Source organism: Coturnix japonica, chromosome 3 (assembly GCF_054131305.1).
Source record: "Coturnix japonica strain WE chromosome 3, WE-NBRP24, whole genome shotgun sequence".
Classification (NCBI taxonomy): Eukaryota; Metazoa; Chordata; class Aves; order Galliformes; family Phasianidae; genus Coturnix; species Coturnix japonica.
The window spans coordinates 89,273,032-89,283,144 of NC_140665.1; positions in this window are offsets into that span (position 1 = coordinate 89,273,032).

Consider the following 10,113-nt stretch of genomic DNA (forward strand, 5'->3'; position numbering starts at 1 on the left):
GCAAGATGTCATCCATCCGCTGCAGGAAATAGCTCCCGTGCCAGCTTTTCAAAGGGATGGTGGTCAGGAGGTGCATGAGCACTGTCCTCAGTTGGTAGAGAGAAAAAGTCTGTCCCGCCAGGATGTGGGCACCCACTAGCACATATATGAGGTTGAAAGTGTTCCACTGGTCACGGGTGGCTATGTGCTGGAAAAACTTTGCCTCAGCCACCGCACAACTCTGTGGCCAGGTTGTGCTGGGGGTAAAAGCAGCCTCTGTCTCCTGGCTGCTCAGAAAGATGTCCGTATTTTCTTGCTGGACGCCAAACACAATCTCAACAACGCAGGCTGTTTTGTGGATGTCTGTCAGATGAATCCTGCAGGAGCGCCCGGACAGCATCACATTCATGCTGCACGTCTCTGCCTCAGGCATGTATTTCCAGGCATCTGTGATCAGCACCTGGAACCATCGGACAGTCTTCTCCACATCTAGGTAGGCGTCCTCGCAGAAGTCACGTAGTAGGCTGGGGTGCTGATTTCCCAGCTCTTCCTTGGAGGTGTGGAGGAAGCACCGCATACCCATCTCCGGCTCCCTCCCGCACGTGCATTCCAGATCTACATGGATGCGGGAGTTCCTTGCTGGCAGGTCCCCTGCGGCTCCCAGATCAAGGTGGAAAACGTGCCCACGGGGGGCCGACAGGGGCACAAGCAGGCAGAAGATGGGTTCCTTCTCAGGGGGACACCAGCCTTCATAGGCACTGCCCACCCCGATGGGGCGCTCTGGCACCAGAAAGAAAGTATCTGACACCAGATACTGGCATAAGTTGATGAGGCGACCAAATAGGAGGAGTATCTGCTCACAGTTGTCTCGATGAATTTGGTGTGGCCAGAGCGCATCAGCCTGTTGCTCCTCCTGCTGCTCCTGCTTACTGATGGAGCTCTCCTCATCACTGATGTCTTCACTTCTCTGGAGCTTTTTATAGATCTTCCACATGAACCAGAGAGAAAGGAAGAGAATGCAAAGAACACTGCAAACCTTCCAGTAAGGCAACACAGAGAAGAGCAAGGCTTGAATATCCACCCTGCTCTTCTTCAGGTTGCTCTCTTCTAATTGCGGAAGCGGAAGCGGAAGCTTTTCCATCCGCTTTCGCAGAAACACCTCACGCATGCGTTCAAGAAGGCTGCAAACCTTCCGGTAAGGCAACACAGAGGACAAGGCTCGAATGCCTATCCAGCTCTGCCCCAGGTTCTCTACGTGCTGCCACTGAAGTGTCATCTGCTCTTGCAGAAACACCTCACGCTCACGCATGCGTTCCAGCGTTTCCGCGTCCAACTCATCACCAACGAAAGCCACTGTCAGCGCCAACAAGGCGAAGAAAAACGCCAAAGCCATGATCTGGAAGAGATGAGAGAGGGGAGGTCAGTGGGGCTGGGTGGGAGCTCGAGCACGGCTGGGGGAGCGGGTCCAGGAGCCACAGCCCCTGGGCTCAGGTAGGAGCGGGGCCGAGGGAGCTGGGAGGCAGCGGGGGCTGAGGCCAGCGCTGCTGCCGACTGCCCAGAGAGCCGCTCACAGGCTCCCCTGAGCGCTCGCTGCCGGCACTGCAGGCTCCCAAACCCCTCGCGGGCCGCTGTTCGCGCCCGGCCCAGCACAGCCTTCCCCCTGCTGCTGCACTCACCGCTGGCCCAGGCCAAAGTGGAGCAGCGCTGCCCGCTGCCGGCCTCGATGCCAGCCCCGCATTGTGACGCGCTGTGCCGTCACAGACGCCCCATCCCCACCCTTCGGCCCCACCCTTCGGCCCCCCTCAGCTGCCCTGGGCCTCCATGGCCGCGGCATCGGCCCTGTTCTGAGGCGCGTGGCCGGACTGGATTTCCTTTGTTTCCCTCGGGTTTTACTGCAGAGAAAGCAGCTGGCTTCATATATTGTACTACCCTAAGGGGCGATTACAGATTAAACACGTCTTGTTCTTAACCTGATTTTTTTGGTTGCATTTGCTTCAATTTCTTCAGGTTTTGTTGATGCAATATTCTTTTCATTATCAGGTCCACTTTAAATCTCAATCTTTGTCCACTCTTGACTTCATGACTGAAGAGAGGGATCTCTGAGACGAGTGTGTTTCTGCCTGTCTGCAGAGCAGTAAATAAAGCGGGCCTGTCCATCTTGAGCCTTGCCTATGTTTTTCTGAGTTCCCAGGGCCTCCCTTAGGTTTGCCTGCAGTTAGACTAGTTTTCACCAATTCTTTTACTCCTTTAAGGGATCACGACAGACTAAATAGCACACATTATGGGCAACTCTTAATGAGTATTACTGGATATCCCAGGATCTGAATCAGAACTGTAGTCTCTTGTTTATGTGAATCTTTATTCAACGTAGTTTTAAAATTTTCTTAAATGGCGTTAATTGGAGTAAACAATTCTGATCTTAGTAAGCAAGTTCCTGAGACCGGGGAATGGGAGATTCCCCTTTAGTCAGGGAAGAGGTGGTCCGTGAGTGCCTAGGAAACATTAAGGTCCATAAATCCATGGGACCTGATGGGGTGCATCCGCGGGTGCTGAGAGAGCTGGCGGAGGTTGTTGCTGAGCCTCTCTCTGTAATCTGTCAGAGGTCTTGGAGAACCGGGGAGGTGCCTGAAGGCTGGAGGACGGCCAATGTCACTCCAGTCTTCAAAAAGGGCAAGAAGGAAGATCCGGGTATCTATAGGCCAGTCAGCCTCACCTCTGTCCCAGGGAAGGTGATGGAACATCTTGTGCTGGATGCCATCTCCAGACAACTGGGTGATAAGGAGGTTATCAGGAGTACTCAGCATGGGTTCACCAAGGGGAGGTCGTGCTCGACCAACCTGGTGGCCTTTTATGAAGATGTCACTAGCTGGGTGGACAGGGGGAGGGCGGTAGATGTAGTCTACCTTGATTTCAGTAAGGCTTTTGATACTGTCCCCCATGACATCCTTATAACAAAGCTGAGGAAGTATGGGATAGATGAGTGGACGGTGAAGCGGGTCGAGAATTGGCTGACTGGCAGAGTGCAGAGGGTTCTTGTTGGTGGTGCGGTGTCTGGCTGGAGGCCTGTAACTCGCGGCGTCCCCCAGGGGTCTGTACTGGGTCCGGTCTTGTTCAACATCTTCATCAACGACCTTGATGAGGGGATAGTGACCACCCTCAGCAAGTTTGCTGATGACACGAAGTTGGGAGGACTGGCTGACACGCCTGAAGGCTGTGCTGCCATTCAGGGAGACCTGGACAGGCTGGAGAGCTGGGCAGTAAGAAACCGGATGAGGTTTAACAAAAGCAAGTGTAGAGTCTTGCATCTAGGGAGGAATAATTGCATGCACCAGTACAGGCTGGGGGAAGACCTGCTGGAGAGGAGCTCTGCAGAGAGGGACCTGGGCATCCTGGTGGATGACAGACTGACCATGAGCCAGCAGTGTGCCCTTGTAGCCAAAAAAGCCAATGGCATACTGGGGTGTATTAAAAAGAACGTGTCCAGCAGGTCGAAGGAAGTGATCCTCCCCCTCTGCTCTGCCCTGGTGAGGCCTCATCTGGAATACTGTGTCCAGTTCTGGGCTCCCCAGTACAAAAAAGACAGGGATCTCTTGGAAAGAGTCCAGCGGAGGGCCACTAAGATGGTGAAGGGCCTGGAGCATCTCCCCTATGAGGAGTGACTTAGGGAACTGGGTCTGTTTAGCCTTGAAAAAAGAAGGCTGAGAGGGGACTTGATCCAGGTTTATAAATACCTGAGGTGTGGGAGCCATAGTGGTGAGGCTGGTCTCTTTTCAATAGTGCGTGGGGATAGGGCTAGGGATAATGGGATGAAAGTACAGCATAGGAAGTTCCGCACGAATGTGCAGAAGAACTTCTTTACAGTGCGGGTGACGGAGCACTGGAACAGGCTGCCCAGGGAGGTGGTGGAGTCTCCTTCTCTGGAGATATTCAAGACCCGCCTGGACGCCTACCTGTGCGACGTGTTGTAGGGAAACCTGCTTTGGCAGGGGGGTTGGACTCGATGATCTCTAGAGGTCCCTTCCAACCCCTACAATTCTGTGATTCTGTGATGTATATTGCTGACAAGAATTGTATGGTGGTCTTACATAAAATCTGAAAACCAAAATTTCTTCCCTCTTAATGGCTGTTAAATGATTCTTGGAATCAAGAAATAGCGTGGTTAACAGGAACCTATGTCACTTTCTGGATTACTTCCTTCATTATGCTACAACAGAATGGTGGCACATGTGAAGGACTGCATAGAGACGGAAGAAAGGAGTGTTACTTTGGCTTACAGATCAACACTTTTTACTTTTACTTCTCTCTCCAGTTAAAAGCATGGGAACATTTACTGTCTTTGGCCTAGCTGGCGGTTTTTAGTTGCTTTGTACTTGCTTAGTTGCTACAGAATTTTTGATGAATGGGAGGAAAGTCAGCTGCAATGACATGGGTTTACCCCGCCTTAAGTCAGGTTAATGTATTTGTGTTACTTTTTTTCCTTGCCGATGTCAGTGCCAGCTCTGCAGAAAAGGGGGTCCTGGTCCTGTAACCCAAGTTACAAAGCCCCAAAATAATGTCTAATGAACACAGTCAAGCTTAAAGCTAGCTTCTGCAATTGTTAGTCTCAGCTTGCCAACCACCGGTGTTCCAAAGCTGATGCATTAGTTTCACCAAAAGAAGGGCACATACACCACTAGTTTTGTTTGTTTTTTAATTTTTATTAATTTTTATAATTTTTTATAAATTTTTATAATTTTTTTAATTTTTCTAAATTTTTATTAATTTTTTATTAATTTTTATTAAATTTTAATTAAAACATATACATCGATGAAACATCGATGTATATGTTTTAATAATATGCGTTTTCTGATCTACGTTAACTATATTTAACTATTTAACTATATTTTCAGTGTGGACAAAGATGATACTTCTTCACTCCATGTGGTCCCGGCATCTAAAAGGCATATGTAGAAATGTCGGTGGCTACCAGGATATGGGTCTAGCTGTCTCTGTCTCCTGGCTGCTCGGATAGATGTCTTCATGGTCTTGCTGTACTCCAAACGCTGCCTTAAGTAAGCAGCTTCTTTTGAAATCCATCAGATGTAGCCTGCGGTAGCGGCTGTTTCCCAAAGAAGTCTCTGCTGCATCGCATCTCTGCGGCCTCCTCGTGCTTCTGCTATCAACAGCTCATGCCTACTCAAAGGACAGAAATGTGTCCAAGTCCTCTTGCTGTACCCTGAGCCTGAGCTCAATCCAGAGGACTCTGCAAGAGGTGGTTGTCAGCCGGAGCTTGCAGAAGCAGACGGAGGGCCTCAACTCGCGCTGCACTGTTGACAGTTGAGGCATAGCTACCCAGGCTTCTCTCACCAGTTCCTGGAACATGGTTGCAGTTTTCTCCATATCCTGGAGAGTTTGTATAGGAGGCTGAGCATCTTCTCTCTCCCCAGGTGGTCCTCAGGGTGGTGAAGGAAGGACAGTGTAGTCTCACGTCAGCTGCTCCCTTGTGCATATTCAGTCAGCACTCTGGCTACTGCACTGTTGGTTTGTTGTGGAGAAAACATTTGGGAGCAATTCCGACTGCCTGCTGAGTGGTGTCTTCTCCATGTCCAGAGTGCTCGTCTGTAGGACAAGTGGGCGTCTCTCATTTCCAATAGAACAGCAGGCCTGTGAGCTGATCTTGCAGCTCCCACAACTCCTGCAGTGCCTGCTCATAGCTGTCTGGATCTTGCACCAGGTGCTGGAGGAGGTTGAGCGGTCGGGACGCTCGGAATTCCTGCGGCAAGATGATCTCCGCAGGCACATCCTCATTTCCTATGAGGAAATGCTTCAGGCATTTCTCCTCCACACAGCAGCACAGGTAGCGCAAGATGTCATCCATCCGCTGCAGGAAATAGCTCCCGTGCCAGCTTTTCAAAGGGATGGTGGTCAGGAGGTGCATGAGCACTGTCCTCAGTTGGTAGAGAGAAAAAGTCTGTCCCGCCAGGATGTGGGCACCCACTAGCACATATATGAGGTTGAAAGTGTTCCACTGGTCACGGGTGGCTATGTGCTGGAAAAACTTTGCCTCAGCCACCGCACAACTCTGTGGCCAGGTTGTGCTGGGGGTAAAAGCAGCCTCTGTCTCCTGGCTGCTCAGAAAGATGTCCGTATTTTCTTGCTGGACGCCAAACACAATCTCAACAACGCAGGCTGTTTTGTGGATGTCTGTCAGATGAATCCTGCAGGAGCGCCCGGACAGCATCACATTCATGCTGCACGTCTCTGCCTCAGGCATGTATTTCCAGGCATCTGTGATCAGCACCTGGAACCATCGGACAGTCTTCTCCACATCTAGGTAGGCGTCCTCGCAGAAGTCACGTAGTAGGCTGGGGTGCTGATTTCCCAGCTCTTCCTTGGAGGTGTGGAGGAAGCACCGCATACCCATCTCCGGCTCCCTCCCGCACGTGCATTCCAGATCTACATGGATGCGGGAGTTCCTTGCTGGCAGGTCCCCTGCGGCTCCCAGATCAAGGTGGAAAACGTGCCCACGGGGGGCCGACAGGGGCACAAGCAGGCAGAAGATGGGTTCCTTCTCAGGGGGACACCAGCCTTCATAGGCACTGCCCACCCCGATGGGGCGCTCTGGCACCAGAAAGAAAGTATCTGACACCAGATACTGGCATAAGTTGATGAGGCGACCAAATAGGAGGAGTATCTGCTCACAGTTGTCTCGATGAATTTGGTGTGGCCAGAGCGCATCAGCCTGTTGCTCCTCCTGCTGCTCCTGCTTACTGATGGAGCTCTCCTCATCACTGATGTCTTCACTTCTCTGGAGCTTTTTATAGATCTTCCACATGAACCAGAGAGAAAGGAAGAGAATGCAAAGAACACTGCAAACCTTCCAGTAAGGCAACACAGAGAAGAGCAAGGCTTGAATATCCACCCTGCTCTTCTTCAGGTTGCTCTCTTCTAATTGCGGAAGCGGAAGCGGAAGCTTTTCCATCCGCTTTCGCAGAAACACCTCACGCATGCGTTCAAGAAGGCTGCAAACCTTCCGGTAAGGCAACACAGAGGACAAGGCTCGAATGCCTATCCAGCTCTGCCCCAGGTTCTCTACGTGCTGCCACTGAAGTGTCATCTGCTCTTGCAGAAACACCTCACGCTCACGCATGCGTTCCAGCGTTTCCGCGTCCAACTCATCACCAACGAAAGCCACTGTCAGCGCCAACAAGGCGAAGAAAAACGCCAAAGCCATGATCTGGAAGAGATGAGAGAGGGGAGGTCAGTGGGGCTGGGTGGGAGCTCGAGCACGGCTGGGGGAGCGGGTCCAGGAGCCACAGCCCCTGGGCTCAGGTAGGAGCGGGGCCGAGGGAGCTGGGAGGCAGCGGGGGCTGAGGCCAGCGCTGCTGCCGACTGCCCAGAGAGCCGCTCACAGGCTCCCCTGAGCGCTCGCTGCCGGCACTGCAGGCTCCCAAACCCCTCGCGGGCCGCTGTTCGCGCCCGGCCCAGCACAGCCTTCCCCCTGCTGCTGCACTCACCGCTGGCCCAGGCCAAAGTGGAGCAGCGCTGCCCGCTGCCGGCCTCGATGCCAGCCCCGCATTGTGACGCGCTGTGCCGTCACAGACGCCCCATCCCCACCCTTCGGCCCCACCCTTCGGCCCCCCTCAGCTGCCCTGGGCCTCCATGGCCGCGGCATCGGCCCTGTTCTGAGGCGCGTGGCCGGACTGGATTTCCTTTGTTTCCCTCGGGTTTTACTGCAGAGAAAGCAGCTGGCTTCATATATTGTACTACCCTAAGGGGCGATTACAGATTAAACACGTCTTGTTCTTAACCTGATTTTTTTGGTTGCATTTGCTTCAATTTCTTCAGGTTTTGTTGATGCAATATTCTTTTCATTATCAGGTCCACTTTAAATCTCAATCTTTGTCCACTCTTGACTTCATGACTGAAGAGAGGGATCTCTGAGACGAGTGTGTTTCTGCCTGTCTGCAGAGCAGTAAATAAAGCGGGCCTGTCCATCTTGAGCCTTGCCTATGTTTTTCTGAGTTCCCAGGGCCTCCCTTAGGTTTGCCTGCAGTTAGACTAGTTTTCACCAATTCTTTTACTCCTTTAAGGGATCACGACAGACTAAATAGCACACATTATGGGCAACTCTTAATGAGTATTACTGGATATCCCAGGATCTGAATCAGAACTGTAGTCTCTTGTTTATGTGAATCTTTATTCAACGTAGTTTTAAAATTTTCTTAAATGGCGTTAATTGGAGTAAACAATTCTGATCTTAGTAAGCAAGTTCCTGAGACCGGGGAATGGGAGATTCCCCTTTAGTCAGGGAAGAGGTGGTCCGTGAGTGCCTAGGAAACATTAAGGTCCATAAATCCATGGGACCTGATGGGGTGCATCCGCGGGTGCTGAGAGAGCTGGCGGAGGTTGTTGCTGAGCCTCTCTCTGTAATCTGTCAGAGGTCTTGGAGAACCGGGGAGGTGCCTGAAGGCTGGAGGACGGCCAATGTCACTCCAGTCTTCAAAAAGGGCAAGAAGGAAGATCCGGGTATCTATAGGCCAGTCAGCCTCACCTCTGTCCCAGGGAAGGTGATGGAACATCTTGTGCTGGATGCCATCTCCAGACAACTGGGTGATAAGGAGGTTATCAGGAGTACTCAGCATGGGTTCACCAAGGGGAGGTCGTGCTCGACCAACCTGGTGGCCTTTTATGAAGATGTCACTAGCTGGGTGGACAGGGGGAGGGCGGTAGATGTAGTCTACCTTGATTTCAGTAAGGCTTTTGATACTGTCCCCCATGACATCCTTATAACAAAGCTGAGGAAGTATGGGATAGATGAGTGGACGGTGAAGCGGGTCGAGAATTGGCTGACTGGCAGAGTGCAGAGGGTTCTTGTTGGTGGTGCGGTGTCTGGCTGGAGGCCTGTAACTCGCGGCGTCCCCCAGGGGTCTGTACTGGGTCCGGTCTTGTTCAACATCTTCATCAACGACCTTGATGAGGGGATAGTGACCACCCTCAGCAAGTTTGCTGATGACACGAAGTTGGGAGGACTGGCTGACACGCCTGAAGGCTGTGCTGCCATTCAGGGAGACCTGGACAGGCTGGAGAGCTGGGCAGTAAGAAACCGGATGAGGTTTAACAAAAGCAAGTGTAGAGTCTTGCATCTAGGGAGGAATAATTGCATGCACCAGTACAGGCTGGGGGAAGACCTGCTGGAGAGGAGCTCTGCAGAGAGGGACCTGGGCGTCCTGGTGGATGACAGACTGACCATGAGCCAGCAGTGTGCCCTTGTAGCCAAAAAAGCCAATGGCATACTGGGGTGTATTAAAAAGAACGTGTCCAGCAGGTCGAAGGAAGTGATCCTCCCCCTCTGCTCTGCCCTGGTGAGGCCTCATCTGGAATACTGTGTCCAGTTCTGGGCTCCCCAGTACAAAAAAGACAGGGATCTCTTGGAAAGAGTCCAGCGGAGGGCCACTAAGATGGTGAAGGGCCTGGAGCATCTCCCCTATGAGGAGTGACTTAGGGAACTGGGTCTGTTTAGCCTTGAAAAAAGAAGGCTGAGAGGGGACTTGATCCAGGTTTATAAATACCTGAGGTGTGGGAGCCATAGTGGTGAGGCTGGTCTCTTTTCAATAGTGCGTGGGGATAGGGCTAGGGATAATGGGATGAAAGTACAGCATAGGAAGTTCCGCACGAATGTGCAGAAGAACTTCTTTACAGTGCGGGTGACGGAGCACTGGAACAGGCTGCCCAGGGAGGTGGTGGAGTCTCCTTCTCTGGAGATATTCAAGACCCGCCTGGACGCCTACCTGTGCGACGTGTTGTAGGGAAACCTGCTTTGGCAGGGGGGTTGGACTCGATGATCTCTAGAGGTCCCTTCCAACCCCTACAATTCTGTGATTCTGTGATGTATATTGCTGACAAGAATTGTATGGTGGTCTTACATAAAATCTGAAAACCAAAATTTCTTCCCTCTTAATGGCTGTTAAATGATTCTTGGAATCAAGAAATAGCGTGGTTAACAGGAACCTATGTCACTTTCTGGATTACTTCCTTCATTATGCTACAACAGAATGGTGGCACATGTGAAGGACTGCATAGAGACGGAAGAAAGGAGTGTTACTTTGGCTTACAGATCAACACTTTTTACTTTTACTTCTCTCTCCAGTTAAA